This window comes from Pseudophryne corroboree, chromosome 4, assembly GCF_028390025.1.
Source record: "Pseudophryne corroboree isolate aPseCor3 chromosome 4, aPseCor3.hap2, whole genome shotgun sequence".
In the NCBI taxonomy this organism is placed as follows: domain Eukaryota; kingdom Metazoa; phylum Chordata; class Amphibia; order Anura; family Myobatrachidae; genus Pseudophryne; species Pseudophryne corroboree.
This window is the reverse complement of record NC_086447.1, coordinates 25,802,659-25,823,523: the sequence shown is the minus strand read 5'-3', so window position 1 is coordinate 25,823,523 and position 20,865 is coordinate 25,802,659. Positions and strand designations below refer to the sequence as shown.

General features: G+C 31.9%; 29 non-coding genes across 29 annotated transcripts; all 29 read left to right on the top strand.

Moving 5' to 3' along the window:
* Positions 1–215: 215 nt before the first annotated feature.
* On the top strand, positions 216–288 carry TRNAV-AAC (transfer RNA valine (anticodon AAC)). Its single transcript has one exon. It is a non-coding gene; the product is annotated as a tRNA-Val (tRNA).
* An 869-nt stretch (positions 289–1,157) lies between these two features.
* TRNAV-CAC (transfer RNA valine (anticodon CAC)) lies at positions 1,158–1,230 on the top strand. Its single transcript has one exon. It is a non-coding gene; the product is annotated as a tRNA-Val (tRNA).
* Positions 1,231–1,659: 429 nt separating this feature from the next.
* TRNAV-AAC (transfer RNA valine (anticodon AAC)) lies at positions 1,660–1,732 on the top strand. The gene has a single exon. It is a non-coding gene; the product is annotated as a tRNA-Val (tRNA).
* An 867-nt stretch (positions 1,733–2,599) lies between these two features.
* Positions 2,600–2,671, top strand: TRNAV-CAC (transfer RNA valine (anticodon CAC)). The gene has a single exon. It is a non-coding gene; the product is annotated as a tRNA-Val (tRNA).
* Positions 2,672–3,102: 431 nt separating this feature from the next.
* TRNAV-AAC (transfer RNA valine (anticodon AAC)) lies at positions 3,103–3,175 on the top strand. The gene has a single exon. It is a non-coding gene; the product is annotated as a tRNA-Val (tRNA).
* An 870-nt stretch (positions 3,176–4,045) lies between these two features.
* TRNAV-CAC (transfer RNA valine (anticodon CAC)) lies at positions 4,046–4,118 on the top strand. The gene has a single exon. It is a non-coding gene; the product is annotated as a tRNA-Val (tRNA).
* Positions 4,119–4,547: 429 nt separating this feature from the next.
* On the top strand, positions 4,548–4,620 carry TRNAV-AAC (transfer RNA valine (anticodon AAC)). Its single transcript has one exon. It is a non-coding gene; the product is annotated as a tRNA-Val (tRNA).
* Positions 4,621–5,269: 649 nt separating this feature from the next.
* TRNAV-AAC (transfer RNA valine (anticodon AAC)) lies at positions 5,270–5,342 on the top strand. Its single transcript has one exon. It is a non-coding gene; the product is annotated as a tRNA-Val (tRNA).
* Positions 5,343–6,209: 867 nt separating this feature from the next.
* Positions 6,210–6,282, top strand: TRNAV-CAC (transfer RNA valine (anticodon CAC)). Its single transcript has one exon. It is a non-coding gene; the product is annotated as a tRNA-Val (tRNA).
* A 429-nt stretch (positions 6,283–6,711) lies between these two features.
* On the top strand, positions 6,712–6,784 carry TRNAV-AAC (transfer RNA valine (anticodon AAC)). Its single transcript has one exon. It is a non-coding gene; the product is annotated as a tRNA-Val (tRNA).
* An 867-nt stretch (positions 6,785–7,651) lies between these two features.
* Positions 7,652–7,723, top strand: TRNAV-CAC (transfer RNA valine (anticodon CAC)). Its single transcript has one exon. It is a non-coding gene; the product is annotated as a tRNA-Val (tRNA).
* A 431-nt stretch (positions 7,724–8,154) lies between these two features.
* Positions 8,155–8,227, top strand: TRNAV-AAC (transfer RNA valine (anticodon AAC)). The gene has a single exon. It is a non-coding gene; the product is annotated as a tRNA-Val (tRNA).
* Positions 8,228–9,097: 870 nt separating this feature from the next.
* On the top strand, positions 9,098–9,170 carry TRNAV-CAC (transfer RNA valine (anticodon CAC)). Its single transcript has one exon. It is a non-coding gene; the product is annotated as a tRNA-Val (tRNA).
* Positions 9,171–9,599: 429 nt separating this feature from the next.
* Positions 9,600–9,672, top strand: TRNAV-AAC (transfer RNA valine (anticodon AAC)). Its single transcript has one exon. It is a non-coding gene; the product is annotated as a tRNA-Val (tRNA).
* Positions 9,673–10,321: 649 nt separating this feature from the next.
* On the top strand, positions 10,322–10,394 carry TRNAV-AAC (transfer RNA valine (anticodon AAC)). The gene has a single exon. It is a non-coding gene; the product is annotated as a tRNA-Val (tRNA).
* An 868-nt stretch (positions 10,395–11,262) lies between these two features.
* TRNAV-CAC (transfer RNA valine (anticodon CAC)) lies at positions 11,263–11,335 on the top strand. The gene has a single exon. It is a non-coding gene; the product is annotated as a tRNA-Val (tRNA).
* A 429-nt stretch (positions 11,336–11,764) lies between these two features.
* On the top strand, positions 11,765–11,837 carry TRNAV-AAC (transfer RNA valine (anticodon AAC)). The gene has a single exon. It is a non-coding gene; the product is annotated as a tRNA-Val (tRNA).
* A 649-nt stretch (positions 11,838–12,486) lies between these two features.
* Positions 12,487–12,559, top strand: TRNAV-AAC (transfer RNA valine (anticodon AAC)). Its single transcript has one exon. It is a non-coding gene; the product is annotated as a tRNA-Val (tRNA).
* Positions 12,560–13,415: 856 nt separating this feature from the next.
* TRNAV-CAC (transfer RNA valine (anticodon CAC)) lies at positions 13,416–13,488 on the top strand. The gene has a single exon. It is a non-coding gene; the product is annotated as a tRNA-Val (tRNA).
* Positions 13,489–13,918: 430 nt separating this feature from the next.
* TRNAV-AAC (transfer RNA valine (anticodon AAC)) lies at positions 13,919–13,991 on the top strand. Its single transcript has one exon. It is a non-coding gene; the product is annotated as a tRNA-Val (tRNA).
* A 647-nt stretch (positions 13,992–14,638) lies between these two features.
* On the top strand, positions 14,639–14,711 carry TRNAV-AAC (transfer RNA valine (anticodon AAC)). The gene has a single exon. It is a non-coding gene; the product is annotated as a tRNA-Val (tRNA).
* Positions 14,712–15,579: 868 nt separating this feature from the next.
* TRNAV-CAC (transfer RNA valine (anticodon CAC)) lies at positions 15,580–15,652 on the top strand. The gene has a single exon. It is a non-coding gene; the product is annotated as a tRNA-Val (tRNA).
* Positions 15,653–16,081: 429 nt separating this feature from the next.
* On the top strand, positions 16,082–16,154 carry TRNAV-AAC (transfer RNA valine (anticodon AAC)). Its single transcript has one exon. It is a non-coding gene; the product is annotated as a tRNA-Val (tRNA).
* A 650-nt stretch (positions 16,155–16,804) lies between these two features.
* TRNAV-AAC (transfer RNA valine (anticodon AAC)) lies at positions 16,805–16,877 on the top strand. Its single transcript has one exon. It is a non-coding gene; the product is annotated as a tRNA-Val (tRNA).
* An 869-nt stretch (positions 16,878–17,746) lies between these two features.
* On the top strand, positions 17,747–17,819 carry TRNAV-CAC (transfer RNA valine (anticodon CAC)). The gene has a single exon. It is a non-coding gene; the product is annotated as a tRNA-Val (tRNA).
* Positions 17,820–18,248: 429 nt separating this feature from the next.
* On the top strand, positions 18,249–18,321 carry TRNAV-AAC (transfer RNA valine (anticodon AAC)). The gene has a single exon. It is a non-coding gene; the product is annotated as a tRNA-Val (tRNA).
* Positions 18,322–19,188: 867 nt separating this feature from the next.
* Positions 19,189–19,260, top strand: TRNAV-CAC (transfer RNA valine (anticodon CAC)). Its single transcript has one exon. It is a non-coding gene; the product is annotated as a tRNA-Val (tRNA).
* Positions 19,261–19,691: 431 nt separating this feature from the next.
* TRNAV-AAC (transfer RNA valine (anticodon AAC)) lies at positions 19,692–19,764 on the top strand. The gene has a single exon. It is a non-coding gene; the product is annotated as a tRNA-Val (tRNA).
* Positions 19,765–20,632: 868 nt separating this feature from the next.
* TRNAV-CAC (transfer RNA valine (anticodon CAC)) lies at positions 20,633–20,705 on the top strand. The gene has a single exon. It is a non-coding gene; the product is annotated as a tRNA-Val (tRNA).
* The last annotated feature ends 160 nt before the right edge of the window (positions 20,706–20,865 follow it).

The following is a 20,865-nucleotide window of genomic DNA, read 5'->3' as shown; positions in this document are numbered from 1 at the left end:
AAATTGGTCAGAAATACATTCAAAAAATATTTTTTTAGTAAATACAATGATCAGAATTGATAATAAGTGAATGTGTCCTCTTGAAATGCAAAGTGGAAAAATAGCGTCAAAATTATTAGAAAATAGGAAAAAAGTTTAGAAAAAATTATATTTCTAAGAAAAGCATGTGTCATTTGTACTTCCAGACTAGATAGTGATGGAATTCACGAGAGTCAGTTTCTGTAGTGTAGTGGTTATCACATTCGCCTAACACGCGAAAAGTCCCCAGTTCGAAACTGGGCAGAAACAATCTTTTAGCTTTAGAATTTTAAAACAATGAATTTTTGGGTAAAATGCTCAATAAAAATACAATCAGATAAAAAGTTTATTTTAGCATGCCATACTGAATGTCAAAGATCATTTTTTATTGGATGATGGTCGCAAATTTTTCATGTAGTATCTGTAGTGTAGTGATTTCATGTTTGCCTCACGCGTGAAAGGTCCCCAGTTCGAAATTGGCAGAAACATATTTTGTTACCTAAACACTTTGAATTCAATAATTTATATTTTGATAACTATATACTGTTGCATTTCTCAATGAAAAAGCAAGCAAAAAATCATATTGCAGAATATCAAAAGTCAATTTCCCTTCTACCATGCATATTGAATGAAGTTGCATTCATGAAGTACCTGTAGTGTAGTATTATTCACATTTAGCCAATATGCATAAGATTCCCCTTCAAAATTGGTCAGAAATACATTAAAAATAGATTTTTTTTATTAAATACAATGATCAGAACAATTAATAAGTGACTGTGTCTTCTTGAAATGCAAAGTGGAAAAAATTGCATAGAAATTATTAGAAAATAGAAAAATAAGTTTAGAAAAAAAAATTATATGAAAACGGTTTGCCAATGGTACTTCCCGACTCCATAGTGATGAGATCTTCAAAAGTCAGTTTCTGTATTGTAGTGGTTATCACATTCGCCTAAAACACAAAAGGACCCCAGTTCGAAACTGGGCAGAAACATGCTGTTATCTTTAGAATTTTAAAACAAGGGATTTTTGGTTGAAATGCCAAATAAAAATGCAATCATATAAAAAGTTTATTTCAGAATGCCATAATGTATGTCAAAGATCATTTTTTATTGGATGGCGGGAGATGCTGTTTCCATGTAGTTTCTGTAGTGTAGTGGTTATCACGTTCGCCTCACACGCGAAAGGTCCCCAGTTCGAAACTGGGCAGAAACATGTTTTGTTACCTAAACACTTTGAATTCAATAATTTATATTTTGATAACTATCTACTGTTGCATTGCTCAATGAAAAAGCAAGCAAAAATCATATTGCAGAATATCAAAAGTCAATTTCCCTTCTACCATACATATTGGATGGTGTTGCATTCATGAAGTACCTGTAGTGTAGAGTTATTCACATTTACCCAATATGCATAAGGTCCCCCTTCAAAATTGGTCAGAAATACATTCAAAAAAGATTTTTTTAGTAAATACAATGATCTGAATTGATAATAAGTGAATGTGTCCTCTTGAAATGCAAAGTGGAAAAATAGCGTCAAAATTATTAGAAAATAGGAAAAAAGTTTAGAAAAAATTATATTTCTAAGAAAAGCATGTGTCATTTGTACTTCCAGACTAGATAGTGATGGGATCCAAGAGAGTCAGTTTCTGTAGTGTAGTGGTTATCATGTTCGCCTAACACGCGAAAAGTCCCCAGTTCGAAACTGGGCAGAAACAATCTTTTAGCTTTAGAATTTTAAAACAATGAATTTTTGGGTAAAATGCTCAATAAAAATACAATCAGATAAAAAGTTTATTTTAGCATGCCATACTGAATGTCAAAGATCATTTTTTATTGGATGATGGTCGCAAATTTTTCATGTAGTATCTTTAGTGTAGTGATTTCATGTTTGCCTCACGCGTGAAAGGTCCCCAGTTCGAAATTGGCAGAAACATATTTTGTTACCTAAACACTATGAATTCAATAATTTATATTTTGATAACTATCTACTATTGCATTGCTCAATGAAAAAGCAAGCAAAAATCATATTGCAGAATATCAAAAGTCAATTTCCCTTCTACCATGCATATTGGATGGTGTTGCATTCATGAAGTACCTGTAGTGTAGTATTATTCACATTTAGCCAATATGCATAATGTTCCCCTTCAAAATTGGTCAGAAATACATTAAAAATAGATTTTTTTATTAAATACAATGATCAGAACTATTAATAAGTGAATGTGTCCTCTTGAAATGCAAAGTGGAAAAAATAGCATAGAAATTATTAGAAAATAGAAAATTAAGTTTAGAAAAAAAATTCTAAGAAAACGGTTTGCCAATGGTACTTCCCGACTCCATAGTGATGAGATCTTCAAAAGTCAGTTTCTGTATTGTAGTGGTTATCACATTCGTCTAAAACACTAAAGGTCCCCAGTTCAAAACTGGGCAGAAATGTGCTGTTATCTTTAGAATTTTAAAACAAGGGATTTTTGGTTGAAATGCCAAATAAAAATGCAATCATATAAAAAGTTTATTTCAGAATGCCATAATGTATGTCAAAGATCATTTTTAAATGGATGGCGGGAGATGCTGTTTCCATGTAGGTTCTGTAGTGTAGTGGTTATCACGTTCGCCTCACACGCGAAAGGTCCCCAGTTCGAAACTGGGCAGATACATCTTTTGTTACCTAAACACTTTGAATTCAATAATTTATATTTTGATAACTATCTACTGTTGCATTGCTCAATGAAAAAGCAAGCAATAATCATATTGCAGAATATCAAAAGTCAATTTCCCGTCTACCATGCATATTGGATGGTGTTGCATTCATGAAGTACCTGTAGTGTAGAGTTATTCACATTTACCCAATATGCATAAGGTCCCCCTTCAAAATTGGTCAGAAATACATTAAAAAAAGATTTTTTTAGAAAATACAATGATCAGAATTGATAATAAGTGAATGTGTCCTCTTGAAAAGCAAAGTGGAAAAATAGCGTCAAAATTATTAGAAAATAGGAAAAAAAAGTTTAGAAAAAATTATATTTCTAAGAAAAGCATGTGTCATTTGTACTTCCAGACTAGATAGTGATGGGATCCACGAGAGTCAGTTTCTGTAGTGTAGTGGTTATCACGTTCGCCTAACACGCGAAAAGTCCCCAGTTCGAAACTGGGCAGAAACAATCTTTTAGATTTAGAATTTTAAAACAATGAATTTTTGGGTAAAATGCTCAATAAAAATACAATCAGATAAAAAGTTTATTTTAGCATGCCATACTGAATGCCAAAGATCATTTTTTATTGGATGATAATCGCAAATTTTTCATGTAGTATCTGTAGTGTAGTGATTTCATGTTTGCCTCACACGTGAAAGGTCCCCAGTTCGAAATTGGCAGAAACATATTTTGTTACCTAAACACTTTGAATTCAATAATTTATATTTTGATAACTATATACTGTTGCATTGCTTAATGAAAAAGCAAGCAAAAAATCATATTGCAGAATATCAAAAGTCAATTTCCCTTCTACCATGCATATTGGATGGTGTTGCATTCATAAAGTACCTGTAGTGTAGTATTATTCACATTTAGCCAATATGCATAAGGTTCCCCTTCAAAATTGGTCAGAAATACATTAAAAATAGATTTTTTTTTATTAAATACAATGATCAGAACTATTAATAAGTGAATGTGTCCTCTTGAAATGCAAAGTGGAAAAAATAGCATAGAAATTATTAGAAAATAGAAAAATAAGTTTAGAAAAAAAAATTCTAAGAAAACGGTTTGCCAATGGTACTTCCCGACTCCATAGTGATGAGACCTTCAAAAGTCAGTTTCTGTATTGTAGTGGTTATCACATTCGCCTAAAACACAAAAGGTCCCCAGTTCGAAACTGGGCAGAAATATGCTGTTATCTTTAGAATTTTAAAAGAAGGGATTTTTGGTTGAAATGCCAAATAAAAATGCAATCACATAAAAAGTTTATTTTAGAATGCCATAATGTATGTCAAAGATCATTTTTTATTGGATGGCGGGAGATGCTGTTTAATTGTAGTTTCTGTAGTGTAGTGATTATCACGTTCGCCTCACACGCGAGAGGTCCCCAGTTTGAAACTGGGCAGAAACATATTTTGTTACCTAAACACTTTGAATTCAATAATTTATATTTTGATAACTATCTACTGTTGCATTGCTCAATAAAAAAGCAAGCAAAAATCATATTGCAGAATATCAAAAGTCAATTTCCCTTCTACCATGCATATTGGATGGTGTTGCATTCATGAAGTACCTGTAGTGTAGAGTTATTCACATTTACCCAATATGCATAAGGTCCCCCTTCAAAATTGGTCAGAAATACATTCAAAAAAGATTTTTTTAGTAAATACAATGATCAGAATTGATAATAAGTGAATGTGTCCTCTTGAAATGCAAAGTGGAAAAATAGCGTCAAAATTATTAGAAAATAGGAAAAAAAGTTTAGAAAAAATTATATTTCTAAGAAAAGCATGTGTCATTTGTACTTCCAGATTAGATAGTGATGGGACCACGCGAGTCAGTTTCTGTAGTGTAGTGGTTATCACGTTCGCCTAACACGTGAAAGATCCCCAGTTCGAAACTGGGCAGAAACAATCTTTTAGCTTTAGAATTTTAAAACAATTAATTTTTGGGTAAAATGCTCAATAAAAAATACAATCAGATAAAAAGTTTATTTTAGCATGCCATACTGAATGTCAAAGATCATTTTTTATTGGATGATGGTCTCAAATTTTTCATGTAGTATCTGTAGTGTAGTGATTTCATGTTTGCCACACACGTGAAAGGTCCCCAGTTCGAAATTGGCAGAAACATATTTTGTTACCTAAACACTTTGAATTCAATAATTTATATTTTGATAACTATCTACTGTTGCATTGCTTAATGAAAAAGCAAGCAAAAAATCATATTGCAGAATATCAAAAGTCAGTTTCAATTCTACCATGCATATTGGATGGTGTTGCATTCATGAAGTACCTGTAGTGTAGAGTTATTCACATTTATCCAATATGCATAAGGTCCCCCTTCAAAATTGGTCAGAAATACATTAAAACATTTTTTTTTAGTAAATACAATGATCAGAATTGATAATAAGTGAATGTGTCCTCTTGAAATGCAAAGTGGAAAAATAGCGTCAAAATTATTAGAAAATAGGAAAAAAAGTTTAGAAAAAATTATATTTCTAAGAAAAGCATGTGTCATTTGTACTTCCAGACTAGATAGTGATGGAATTCACGAGAGTCAGTTTCTGTAGTGTAGTGGTTATCACGTTCACCTAACACGTGAAAGGTCACCAGTTCGAAACTGGGCAGAAACAATCTTTTAGCTTTAGAATTTTAAAACAATGAATTTTTGGGTAAAATGCTCAATAAAAATACAATCAGATAAAAAGTTTATTTTAGCATGCCATACTGAATGTCAAAGATCATTTTTTATTGGATGATGGTCGCAAATTTTTCATGTAGTATCTGTAGTGTAGTGATTTCATGTTTGCCTCACGCGTGAAAGGTCCCCAGTTCGAAATTGGCAGAAACATATTTTGTTACCTAAACACTTTGAATTCAATAATTTATATTTTGATAACTATATACTGTTGCATTGCTTAATGAAAAAGCAAGCAAAAATCATATTGCAGAATATCAAAAGTCAATTTCCCTTCTACCATGCATATTGGATGGTGTTGCATTCATGAAGTACCTGTAGTGTAGTATTATTCACATTTAGCCAATATGCATAAGGTTCCCCTTCAAAATTGGTCAGAAATACATTAAAAATAGATTTTTTTATTAAATACAATGATCAGAACTATTAATAAGTGAATGTGTCCTCTTGAAATGCAAAGTGGAAAAAATAGCATAGAAATTATTAGAAAATAGAAAAATAAGTTTAGAAAAAAAAATTCTAAGAAAACGGTTTGCCAATGGTACTTCCCGACTCCATAGTGATGAGATCTTCAAAAGTCAGTTTCTGTATTGTAGTGGTTATCACATTCGCCTAAAACACAAAAGGACCCCAGTTCGAAACTGGGCAGAAACATGCTGTTATCTTTAGAATTTTAAAACAAGGGATTTTTGGTTGAAATGCCAAATAAAAATGCAATCATATAAAAAGTTTATTTCAGAATGCCATAATGTATGTCAAAGATCATTTTTTATTGGATGGCGGGAGATGCTGTTTCCATGTAGTTTCTGTAGTGTAGTGGTTATCACGTTCGCCTCACACGCGAAAGGTCCCCAGTTCGAAACTGGGCAGAAACATGTTTTGTTACCTAAACACTTTGAATTCAATAATTTATATTTTGATAACTATCTACTGTTGCATTGCTCAATGAAAAAGCAAGCAAAAATCATATTGCAGAATATCAAAAGTCAATTTCCCTTCTACCATACATATTGGATGGTGTTGCATTCATGAAGTACCTGTAGTGTAGAGTTATTCACATTTACCCAATATGCATAAGGTCCCCCTTCAAAATTGGTCAGAAATACATTCAAAAAAGATTTTTTTAGTAAATACAATGATCTGAATTGATAATAAGTGAATGTGTCCTCTTGAAATGCAAAGTGGAAAAATAGCGTCAAAATTATTAGAAAATAGGAAAAAAGTTTAGAAAAAATTATATTTCTAAGAAAAGCATGTGTCATTTGTACTTCCAGACTAGATAGTGATGGGATCCAAGAGAGTCAGTTTCTGTAGTGTAGTGGTTATCATGTTCGCCTAACACGCGAAAAGTCCCCAGTTCGAAACTGGGCAGAAACAATCTTTTAGCTTTAGAATTTTAAAACAATGAATTTTTGGGTAAAATGCTCAATAAAAATACAATCAGATAAAAAGTTTATTTTAGCATGCCATACTGAATGTCAAAGATCATTTTTTATTGGATGATGGTCGCAAATTTTTCATGTAGTATCTTTAGTGTAGTGATTTCATGTTTGCCTCACGCGTGAAAGGTCCCCAGTTCGAAATTGGCAGAAACATATTTTGTTACCTAAACACTATGAATTCAATAATTTATATTTTGATAACTATCTACTATTGCATTGCTCAATGAAAAAGCAAGCAAAAATCATATTGCAGAATATCAAAAGTCAATTTCCCTTCTACCATGCATATTGGATGGTGTTGCATTCATGAAGTACCTGTAGTGTAGTATTATTCACATTTAGCCAATATGCATAATGTTCCCCTTCAAAATTGGTCAGAAATACATTAAAAATAGATTTTTTTATTAAATACAATGATCAGAACTATTAATAAGTGAATGTGTCCTCTTGAAATGCAAAGTGGAAAAAATAGCATAGAAATTATTAGAAAATAGAAAAATAAGTTTAGAAAAAAAATTCTAAGAAAACGGTTTGCCAATGGTACTTCCCGACTCCATAGTGATGAGATCTTCAAAAGTCAGTTTCTGTATTGTAGTGGTTATCACATTCGTCTAAAACACTAAAGGTCCCCAGTTCAAAACTGGGCAGAAATGTGCTGTTATCTTTAGAATTTTAAAACAAGGGATTTTTGGTTGAAATGCCAAATAAAAATGCAATCATATAAAAAGTTTATTTCAGAATGCCATAATGTATGTCAAAGATCATTTTTAAATGGATGGCGGGAGATGCTGTTTCCATGTAGGTTCTGTAGTGTAGTGGTTATCAAGTTCGCCTCACACGCGAAAGGTCCCCAGTTCGAAACTGGGCAGATACATCTTTTGTTACCTAAACACTTTGAATTCAATAATTTATATTTTGATAACTATCTACTGTTGCATTGCTCAATGAAAAAGCAAGCAATAATCATATTGCAGAATATCAAAAGTCAATTTCCCGTCTACCATGCATATTGGATGGTGTTGCATTCATGAAGTACCTGTAGTGTAGAGTTATTCACATTTACCCAATATGCATAAGGTCCCCCTTCAAAATTGGTCAGAAATACATTAAAAAAAGATTTTTTTAGAAAATACAATGATCAGAATTGATAATAAGTGAATGTGTCCTCTTGAAAAGCAAAGTGGAAAAATAGCGTCAAAATTATTAGAAAATAGGAAAAAAAAGTTTAGAAAAAATTATATTTCTAAGAAAAGCATGTGTCATTTGTACTTCCAGACTAGATAGTGATGGGATCCACGAGAGTCAGTTTCTGTAGTGTAGTGGTTATCACGTTCGCCTAACACGCGAAAAGTCCCCAGTTTGAAACTGGGCAGAAACAATCTTTTAGATTTAGAATTTTAAAACAATGAATTTTTGGGTAAAATGCTCAATAAAAATACAATCAGATAAAAAGTTTATTTTAGCATGCCATACTGAATGCCAAAGATCATTTTTTATTGGATGATAATCGCAAATTTTTCATGTAGTATCTGTAGTGTAGTGATTTCATGTTTGCCTCACACGTGAAAGGTCCCCAGTTCGAAATTGGCAGAAACATATTTTGTTACCTAAACACTTTGAATTCAATAATTTATATTTTGATAACTATATACTGTTGCATTGCTTAATGAAAAAGCAAGCAAAAAATCATATTGCAGAATATCAAAAGTCAATTTCCCTTCTACCATGCATATTGGATGGTGTTGCATTCATAAAGTACCTGTAGTGTAGTATTATTCACATTTAGCCAATATGCATAAGGTTCCCCTTCAAAATTGGTCAGAAATACATTAAAAATAGATTTTTTTTTATTAAATACAATGATCAGAACTATTAATAAGTGAATGTGTCCTCTTGAAATGCAAAGTGGAAAAAATAGCATAGAAATTATTAGAAAATAGAAAAATAAGTTTAGAAAAAAAAATTCTAAGAAAACGGTTTGCCAATGGTACTTCCCGACTCCATAGTGATGAGACCTTCAAAAGTCAGTTTCTGTATTGTAGTGGTTATCACATTCGCCTAAAACACAAAAGGTCCCCAGTTCGAAACTGGGCAGAAATATGCTGTTATCTTTAGAATTTTAAAAGAAGGGATTTTTGGTTGAAATGCCAAATAAAAATGCAATCACATAAAAAGTTTATTTTAGAATGCCATAATGTATGTCAAAGATCATTTTTTATTGGATGGCGGGAGATGCTGTTTAATTGTAGTTTCTGTAGTGTAGTGATTATCACGTTCGCCTCACACGCGAGAGGTCCCCAGTTTGAAACTGGGCAGAAACATATTTTGTTACCTAAACACTTTGAATTCAATAATTTATATTTTGATAACTATCTACTGTTGCATTGCTCAATAAAAAAGCAAGCAAAAATCATATTGCAGAATATCAAAAGTCAATTTCCCTTCTACCATGCATATTGGATGGTGTTGCATTCATGAAGTACCTGTAGTGTAGAGTTATTCACATTTACCCAATATGCATAAGGTCCCCCTTCAAAATTGGTCAGAAATACATTCAAAAAAGATTTTTTTAGTAAATACAATGATCAGAATTGATAATAAGTGAATGTGTCCTCTTGAAATGCAAAGTGGAAAAATAGCGTCAAAATTATTAGAAAATAGGAAAAAAAGTTTAGAAAAAATTATATTTCTAAGAAAAGCATGTGTCATTTGTACTTCCAGATTAGATAGTGATGGGACCACGCGAGTCAGTTTCTGTAGTGTAGTGGTTATCACGTTCGCCTAACACGTGAAAGATCCCCAGTTCGAAACTGGGCAGAAACAATCTTTTAGCTTTAGAATTTTAAAACAATTAATTTTTGGGTAAAATGCTCAATAAAAAATACAATCAGATAAAAAGTTTATTTTAGCATGCCATACTGAATGTCAAAGATCATTTTTTATTGGATGATGGTCTCAAATTTTTCATGTAGTATCTGTAGTGTAGTGATTTCATGTTTGCCACACACGTGAAAGGTCCCCAGTTCGAAATTGGCAGAAACATATTTTGTTACCTAAACACTTTGAATTCAATAATTTATATTTTGATAACTATCTACTGTTGCATTGCTTAATGAAAAAGCAAGCAAAAAATCATATTGCAGAATATCAAAAGTCAGTTTCAATTCTACCATGCATATTGGATGGTGTTGCATTCATGAAGTACCTGTAGTGTAGAGTTATTCACATTTATCCAATATGCATAAGGTCCCCCTTCAAAATTGGTCAGAAATACATTAAAACATTTTTTTTTAGTAAATACAATGATCAGAATTGATAATAAGTGAATGTGTCCTCTTGAAATGCAAAGTGGAAAAATAGCGTCAAAATTATTAGAAAATAGGAAAAAAAGTTTAGAAAAAATTATATTTCTAAGAAAAGCATGTGTCATTTGTACTTCCAGACTAGATAGTGATGGAATTCACGAGAGTCAGTTTCTGTAGTGTAGTGGTTATCACGTTCACCTAACACGTGAAAGGTCACCAGTTCGAAACTGGGCAGAAACAATCTTTTAGCTTTAGAATTTTAAAACAATGAATTTTTGGGTAAAATGCTCAATAAAAATACAATCAGATAAAAAGTTTATTTTAGCATGCCATACTGAATGTCAAAGATCATTTTTTATTGGATGATGGTCGCAAATTTTTCATGTAGTATCTGTAGTGTAGTGATTTCATGTTTGCCTCACGCGTGAAAGGTCCCCAGTTCGAAATTGGCAGAAACATATTTTGTTACCTAAACACTTTGAATTCAATAATTTATATTTTGATAACTATATACTGTTGCATTGCTTAATGAAAAAGCAAGCAAAAAATCATATTGCAGAATATCAAAAGTCAATTTCCCTTCTACCATGCATATTGGATGGTGTTGCATTCATGAAGTACCTGTAGTGTAGTATTATTCACATTTAGCCAATATGCATAAGGTTCCCCTTCAAAATTGGTCAGAAATACATTAAAAATAGATTTTTTTATTAAATACAATGATCAGAACTATTAATAAGTGAATGTGTCCTCTTGAAATGCAAAGTGGAAAAAATAGCATAGAAATTATTAGAAAATAGAAAAATAAGTTTAGAAAAAAAAATTCTAAGAAAACGGTTTGCCAATGGTACTTCCCGACTCCATAGTGATGAGATCTTCAAAAGTCAGTTTCTGTATTGTAGTGGTTATCACATTCGCCTAAAACACAAAAGGTCCCCAGTTCGAAACTAGGCAGAAATATGCTGTTATCTTTAGGATTTTTAATCAAGGGATTTTCGGTTGAAATGCCAAATAAAAATGCAATCATATAAAAAGTTTATTTCAGAATGCCATAATGTATGTCAAAGATCATTTTTTATTGGATGGCGGAAGATTCTGTTTTCATGTAGTTTCTGTAGTGTAGTGGTTATCACGTTCGCCTCACACGCGAAAGGTCCCCAGTTTGAAACTGGGCAGAAACATATTTTGTTACCTAAACACTTTGAATTCAATAATTTATATTTTGATAACTATCTACTGTTGCATTGCTCAATAAAAAAGCAAGCAAAAATCATATTGCAGAATATCAAAAGTCAATTTCCCTTCTACCATGCATATTGGATGGTGTTGCATTCATGAAGTACCTGTAGTGTAGAGTTATTCACATTTACCCAATATGCATAAGGTCCCCCTTCAAAATTGGTCAGAAATACATTCAAAAAAGATTTTTTTAGTAAATACAATGATCAGAATTGATAATAAGTGAATGTGTTCTCTTGAAATGCAAAGTGGAAAAATAGCGTCAAAATTATTAGAAAATAGGAAAAAAAGTTTAGAAAAAATTATATTTCTAAGAAAAGCATGTGTCATTTGTACTTCCAGATTAGATAGTGATGGGACCACGCGAGTCAGTTTCTGTAGTGTAGTGGTTATCACGTTCGCCTAACACGTGAAAGATCCCCAGTTCGAAACTGGGCAGAAACAATCTTTTAGCTTTAGAATTTTAAAACAATTAATTTTTGGGTAAAATGCTCAATAAAAAATACAATCAGATAAAAAGTTTATTTTAGCATGCCATACTGAATGTCAAAGATCATTTTTTATTGGATGATGGTCTCAAATTTTTCATGTAGTATCTGTAGTGTAGTGATTTCATGTTTGCCTCACACGTGAAAGGTCCCCAGTTCGAAATTGGCAGAAACATATTTTGTTACCTAAACACTTTGAATTCAATAATTTATATTTTGATAACTATCTACTGTTGCATTGCTTAATGAAAAAGCAAGCAAAAAATCATATTGCAGAATATCAAAAGTCAGTTTCAATTCTACCATGCATATTGGATGGTGTTGCATTCATGAAGTACCTGTAGTGTAGAGTTATTCACATTTATCCAATATGCATAAGGTCCCCCTTCAAAATTGGTCAGAAATACATTAAAACATTTTTTTTTAGTAAATACAATGATCAGAATTGATAATAAGTGAATGTGTCCTCTTGAAATGCAAAGTGGAAAAATAGCGTCAAAATTATTAGAAAATAGGAAAAAAAGTTTAGAAAAAATTATATTTCTAAGAAAAGCATGTGTCATTTGCACTTCCAGACTAGATAGTGATGGAACTCACGAGAGTCAGTTTCTGTAGTGTAGTGGTTATCACGTTCACCTAACACGTGAAAGGTCACCAGTTCGAAACTGGGCAGAAACAATCTTTTAGCTTTAGAATTTTAAAACAATGAATTTTTGGGTAAAATGCTCAATAAAAATACAATCAGATAAAAAGTTTATTTTAGCATGCCATACTGAATGTCAAAGATCATTTTTTATTGGATGATGGTCGCAAATTTTTCATGTAGTATCTGTAGTGTAGTGATTTCATGTTTGCCTCACGCGTGAAAGGTCCCCAGTTCGAAATTGGCAGAAACATATTTTGTTACCTAAACACTTTGAATTCAATAATTTATATTTTGATAACTATATACTGTTGCATTGCTTAATGAAAAAGCAAGCAAAAAATCATATTGCAGAATATCAAAAGTCAATTTCCCTTCTACCATGCATATTGGATGGTGTTGCATTCATGAAGTACCTGTAGTGTAGTATTATTCACATTTAGCCAATATGCATAAGGTTCCCCTTCAAAATTGGTCAGAAATACATTAAAAATAGATTTTTTTATGAAATACAATGATCAGAACTATTAATAAGTGAATGTGTCCTCTTGAAATGCAAAGTGGAAAAAATAGCATAGAAATTATTAGAAAATAGAAAAATAAGTTTAGAAAAAAAAATTCTAAGAAAACGGTTTGCCAATGGTACTTCCCGACTCCATAGTGATGAGATCTTCAAAAGTCAGTTTCTGTATTGTAGTGGTTATCACATTTGCCTAAAACACAAAAGGTCCCCAGTTCGAAACTAGGCAGAAATATGCTGTTATCTTTAGAATTTTAAATCAAGGGATTTTCGGTTGAAATGCAATCATATAAAAAGTTTATTTCAGAATGCCATAATGTATGTCAAAGATAATTTTTTTATTGGATGGCGGGAGATTCTGTTTTCATGTAGTTTCTGTAGTGTAGTGGTTATCACGTTCGCCTCACACGCGAAAGGTCCCCAGTTCGAAACTGGGCAAAAACATATTTTGTTACCTAAACACTTTGAATTCAATAATTTATATTTTGATAACTATCTACTGTTGCATTGCTCAATGAAAAAGCAAGCAAAAGTCATATTGCAGAATATCAAAAGTCAATTTCCCTTCTACCATGCATATTGGATGGTGTTGCATTCATGAAGTACCTGTAGTGTAGAGTTATTCACATTTACCCAATATGCATAAGGTCCCCCTTCAAAATTGGTCAGAAATACATTCAAAAAATATTTTTTTAGTAAATACAATGATCAGAATTGATAATAAGTGAATGTGTCCTCTTGAAATGCAAAGTGGAAAAATAGCGTCAAAATTATTAGAAAATAGGAAAAAAAGTTTAGAAAAAATTATATTTCTAAGAAAAGCATGTGTCATTTGTACTTCCAGACTAGATAGTGATGAAATCCGCAAGAATCAGTTTCTGTAGTGTAGTGGTTATCACGTTCGCCTAACACGCGAAAGGTCCCCAGTTCGAAACTGGGCAGAAACAATCTTTTAGCTTTAGAATTTTAAAACAATGAATTTTTGGGTAAAATGCTCAATAAAAATACAATCAGATAAAAAGTTTATTTTAGCATGCCATACTGAATGTCAAAGATCATTTTTTATTGGATGATGGTCGCAAATTTTTCATGTAGTATCTGTAGTGTAGTGATTTCATGTTTGCCTCACACATGAAAGGTCCCCAGTTCGAAATTGGCAGAAACATATTTTGTTACCTAAACACTTTGAATTCAATAATTTATATTTTGATAACTATCTACTGTTGCATTGCTCAATGAAAAAGCAAGCAAAAAATCATATTGCAGAATATCAAAAGTCAGTTTCAATTCTACCATGCATATTGGATGGTGTTGCATTCATGAAGTACCTGTAGTGTAGAGTTATTCACATTTATCCAATATGCATAAGGTCCCCCTTCAAAATTGGTCAGAAATACATTAAAAAATTTTTTTTAGTAAATACAATGATCAGAATTGATAATAAGTGAATGTGTCCTCTTGAAATGCAAAGTGGAAAAATAGCGTCAAAATTATTAGAAAATAGGAAAAAAAGTTTAGAAAAAATTATATTTCTAAGAAAAGCATGTGTCATTTGTACTTCCAGACTAGATAGTGATGGAATTCACGATAGTCAGTTTCTGTAGTGTAGTGGTTATCACGTTCGCCTAACACGTGAAAGGTCCCCAGTTCGAAACTGGGCAGAAACAATCTTTTAGCTTTAGAATTTTAAAACAATGAATTTTTGGGTAAAATGCTCAATAAAAATACAATCAGATAAAAAGTTTATTTTAGCATGCCATACTGAATGTCAAAGATACTTTTTTATTGGATGATGGTCGCAAATTTTTCATGTAGTATCTGTAGTGTAGTGATTTCATGTTTGCCTCACGCGTGAAAGGTCCCCAGTTCGAAATTGGCAGATACATATTTTGTTACCTAAACACTTTGAATTCAATAATTTATATTTTGATAACTATATACTGTTGCATTGCTCAATGAAAAAGCAAGCAAAAAATCATATTGCAGAATATCAAAAGTCAATTTCCCTTCTACCATGCATATTGGATGGTGTTGCATTCATGAAGTGCCTGTAGTGTAGTATTATTCACATTTAGCCAATATGCATAAGGTTCCCCTTCAAAATTGTTTAGAAATACATTAAAAATAGATTTTTTTTATTAAATACAATGATCAGAACAATTAATAAGTGAATGTGTCTTCTTGAAATGCAAAGTGGAAAAAATTGCATAGAAATTATTAGAAAATAGAAAAATAAGTTTAGAAATTTTTTTTCTATGAAAACGGTTTGCCAATGGTACTTCCCGACTCCATAGTGATGAGATCTTCAAAAGTCAGTTTCTGTATTGTAGTGGTTATCACATTCGCCTAAAACACAAAAGGTCCCCAGTTCGAAACTGGGCAGAAATATGCTGTTATCTTTAGAATTTTAAAACAAGGGATTTATGGTTGAAATGCCAAATAAAAATGCAATCATATGAAAAATGTATTTCAGAATACCATAATGTATGTCAAAGATCATTTTTATTGGATGGCGGGAGATGCTGTTTTCATGTAGTTTCTGTAGTGTAGTGGTTATCACGTTCGCCTCACACGTGAAAAGTCCTCAGTTCGAAACTGGGCAGAAACATGTTTTGTTACCTAAACACTTTGAATTCAATAATTTATATTTTGATAACTATCTACTATTGCATTGCTCAATGAAAAAGCAAGCAAAAATCATATTGCAGAATATCAAAAGTCAATTTCCCTTCTACCATGCATATTGGATGGTGTTGCATTCATGAAGTACCTGTAGTGTAGAGTTATTCACATTTACCCAATATGCATAAGGTCCCCCTTCAAAATTGGTCAGAAATACATTCAAAAAAGATTTTTTTAGTAAATACAATGATCAGAATTGATAATAAGTGAATGTGTCCTCTTGAAATGCAAAGTGGAAAAATAGCGTCAAAATTATTAGAAAATAGGAAAAAAAGTTAAGAAAAAATTATATTTCTAAGAAAAGCATGTGTCATTTGTACTTCCAGACTAGATAGTGATGGGACCACGCGAGTCAGTTTCTGTAGTGTAGTGGTTATCACGTTCGCCTAACACGTGAAAGATCCCCAGTTCGAAACTGGGCAGAAACAATCTTTTAGCTTTAGAATTTTAAAACAATAAATTTTTGGGTAAAATGCTCAATAAAAAATACAATCAGATAAAAAGTTTATTTTAGCATGCCATACTGAATGTCAAAGATCATTTTTTATTGGATGATGGGCTCAAATTTTTCATGTAGTATCTGTAGTGTAGTGATTTCATGTTTGCCTCACACGTGAAAGGTCCCCAGTTCGAAATTGGCAGAAACATATTTTGTTACCTAAACACTTTGAATTTAATAATTTATATTTTGATAACTATCTACTGTTGCATTGCTTAATGAAAAAGCAAGCAAAAAATCATATTGCAGAATATCAAAAGTCAGTTTCAATTCTGCCATGCATATTGGATGGTGTTGCATTCATGAAGTACCTGTAGTGTAGAGTTATTCACATTTATCCAATATGCATAAGGTCCCCCTTCAAAATTGGTCAGAAATACATTCAAAAAATATTTTTTTAGTAAATACAATGATCAGAATTGATAATAAGTGAATGTGTCCTCTTGAAATGCAAAGTGGAAAAATAGCGTCAAAATTATTAGAAAATAGGAAAAAAAGTTTAGAAAAAATTATATTTCTAAGAAAAGCATGTGTCATTTGTACTTCCAGACTAGATAGTGATGGAATTCACGAGAGTCAGTTTCTGTAGTGTAGTGGTTATCACATTCGCCTAACACGCGAAAGGTCCCCAGTTCGAAACTGGGCAGAAACAATCTTTTAGCTTTAGAATTTTAAAACAATGAATTTTTGGGTAAAATGCTCAATAAAAATACAATCAGATAAAAAGTTTATTTTAGCATGCCATACTGAATGTCAAAGATCATTTTTTATTGGATGATGGTCGCAAATTTTTCATGTAGTATCTGTAGTGTAGTGATTTCATGTTTGCCTCACGCGTGAAAGGTCCCCAGTTCGAAATTGGCAGAAACATATTTTGTTACCTAAACACTTTGAATTCAATAATTTATATTTTGATAACTATATACTGTTGCATTGCTCAATGAAAAAGCAAGCAAAAAATCATATTGCAGAATATCAAAAGTCAATTTCCCTTCTACCATGCATATTGGATGGTGTTGCATTCATGAAGTACCTGTAGTGTAGTATTATTCACATTTAGCCAATATGCATAAGATTCCCCTTCAAAATTGGTCAGAAATACATTAAAAATAGATTTTTTTATTAAAAAACAATGACCAGAACAATTAATAAGTGACAGTGTCTTCTTGAAATGCAAAGTGGAAAAAATTGCATAGAAATTATTAGAAAATAGAAAAATAAGTTTAGAAAAAAAAATTCTATGAAAACGGTTGGCCAATGGTACTTCCCGACTCCATAGTGATGAGATCTTCAAAAGTCAGTTTCTGTATTGTAGTGGTTATCACATTCGCCTAAAACACAAAAGGACCCCAGTTCGAAACTGGGCAGAAACATGCTGTTATCTTTAGAATTTTAAAACAAGGGATTTTTGGTTGAAATGCCAAATAAAAATGCAATCATATAAAAAGTTTATTTCAGAATGCCATAATGTATGTCAAAGATCATTTTTTATTGGATGGCGGGAGATGCTGTTTCCATGTAGTTTCTGTAGTGTAGTGGTTATCACGTTCGCCTCACACGCGAAAGGTCCCCAGTTCGAAACTGGGCAGAAACATGTTTTGTTACCTAAACACTTTGAATTCAATAATTTATATTTTGATAACTATCTACTGTTGCATTGCTCAATGAAAAAGCAAGCAAAAATCATATTGCAGAATATCAAAAGTCAATTTCCCTTCTACCATACATATTGGATGGTGTTGCATTCATGAAGTACCTGTAGTGTAGAGTTATTCACATTTACCCAATATGCATAAGGTCCCCCTTCAAAATTGGTCAGAAATACATTCAAAAAAGATTTTTTTAGTAAATACAATGATCTGAATTGATAATAAGTGAATGTGTCCTCTTGAAATGCAAAGTGGAAAAATAGCGTCAAAATTATTAGAAAATAGGAAAAAAGTTTAGAAAAAATTATATTTCTAAGAAAAGCATGTGTCATTTGTACTTCCAGACTAGATAGTGATGGGATCCAAGAGAGTCAGTTTCTGTAGTGTAGTGGTTATCATGTTCGCCTAACACGCGAAAAGTCCCCAGTTCGAAACTGGGCAGAAACAATCTTTTAGCTTTAGAATTTTAAAACAATGAATTTTTGGGTAAAATGCTCAATAAAAATACAATCAGATAAAAAGTTTATTTTAGCATGCCATACTGAATGTCAAAGATCATTTTTTATTGGATGATGGTCGCAAATTTTTCATGTAGTATCTTTAGTGTAGTAATTTCATGTTTGCCTCACGCGTGAAAGGTCCCCAGTTCGAAATTGGCAGAAACATATTTTGTTACCTAAACACTATGAATTCAATAATTTATATTTTGATAACTATCTACTATTGCATTGCTCAATGAAAAAGCAAGCAAAAATTATATTGCAGAATATCAAAAGTCAATTTCCCTTCTACCATGCATATTGGATGGTGTTGCATTCATGAAGTACCTGTAGTGTAGTATTATTCACATTTAGCCAATATGCATAATGTTCCCCTTCAAAATTGGTCAGAAATACATTAAAAATAGATTTTTTTATTAAATACAATGATCAGAACTATTAATAAGTGAATGTGTCCTCTTGAAATGCAAAGTGGAAAAAATAGCATAGAAATTATTAGAAAATAGAAAAATAAGTTTAGAAAAAAAATTCTAAGAAAACGGTTTGCCAATGGTACTTCCCGACTCCATAGTGATGAGATCTTCAAAAGTCAGTTTCTGTATTGTAGTGGTTATCACATTCGTCTAAAACACTAAAGGTCCCCAGTTCAAAACTGGGCAGAAATGTGCTGTTATCTTTAGAATTTTAAAACAAGGGATTTTTGGTTGAAATGCCAAATAAAAATGCAATCATATAAAAAGTTTATTTCAGAATGCCATAATGTATGTCAAAGATCATTTTTAAATGGATGGCGGGAGATGCTGTTTCCATGTAGGTTCTGTAGTGTAGTGGTTATCACTTTCGCCTCACACGCGAAAGGTCCCCAGTTCGACACTGGGCAGATACATCTTTTGTTACCTAAACACTTTGAATTCAATAATTTATATTTTGATAACTATCTACTGTTGCATTGCTCAATGAAAAAGCAAGCAATAATCATATTGCAGAATATCAAAAGTCAATTTCCCATCTACCATGCATATTGGATGGTGTTGCATTCATGAAGTACCTGTAGTGTAGAGTTATTCACATTTACCCAATATGCATAAGGTCCCCCTTCAAAATTGGTCAGAAATACATTAAAAAAAGATTTTTTTAGAAAATACAATGATCAGAATTGATAATAAGTGAATGTGTCCTCTTGAAAAGCAAAGTGGAAAAATAGCGTCAAAATTATTAGAAAATAGGAAAAAAAAGTTTAGAAAAAATTATATTTCTAAGAAAAGCATGTGTCACTTGTACTTCCAGACTAGATAGTGATGGGATCCACGAGAGTCAGTTTCTGTAGTGTAGTGGTTATCACGTTCGCCTAACACGCGAAAGGTCCCCAGTTCGAAACTGGGCAGAAACAATCTTTTAGCTTTAGAATTTTAAAACAATGAATTTTTGGGTAAAATGCTCAATAAAAATACAATCAGAAAAAAAGTTTATTTTAGCATGCCATACTGAATGCCAAAGATCATTTTTTATTGGATGATGGTCGCAAATTTTTCATGTAGTATCTGTAGTGTAGTGATTTCATGTTTGCCTCACACGTGAAAGGTCCCCAGTTCGAAATTGGCAGAAACATATTTTGTTACCTAAACACTTTGAATTCAATAATTTATATTTTGATAACTATATACTGTTGCATTGCTCAATGAAAAAGCAAGCAAAAAATCATATTGCAGAATATCAAAAGTCAATTTCCCTTCTACCGTGCATATTGGATGGTGTTGCATTCATAAAGTACCTGTAGTGTAGTATTATTCACATTTAGCCAATATGCATAAGGTTCCCCTTCAAAATTGTTTAGAAATACATTAAAAATAGATTTTTTTATTAAATACAATGATCAGAACAATTAATAAGTGAATGTGTCTTCTTGAAATGCAAAGTGGAAAAAATTGCATAGAAATTATTAGAAAATAGAAAAATAAGTTTAGAAAAAAAAATTCTATGAAAACGGTTTGCCAATGGTACTTCCCGACTCCATAGTGATGAGATCTTCAAAAGTCAGTTTCTGTATTGTAGTGGTTATCACATTCGCCTAAAACACAAAAGGTCCCCAGTTCGAAACTGGGCAGAAATATGCTGTTATATTTAGAATTTTAAAACAAGGGATTTTTGGTTGAAATGCAAAATAAAAATGCAATCATATAAAAAATGTATTTCAGAATACCATAATGTATGTCAAAGATCATTTTTTATTGGATGGCGGGAGATGCTGTTTTCATGTAGTTTCTGTAGTGTAGTGATTATCACGTTCGCCTCACACGCGAAAAGTCCTCAGTTCGAAACTGGGCAGAAACATATTTTGTTACCTAAACACTTTGAATTCAATAATTTATATTTTGATAACTATCTACTATTGCATTGCTCAATGAAAAAGCAAGCAAAAATCATATTGCAGAATATCAAAAGTCAATTTCCCTTCTACCATGCATATTGGATGGTGTTGCATTCATGAAGT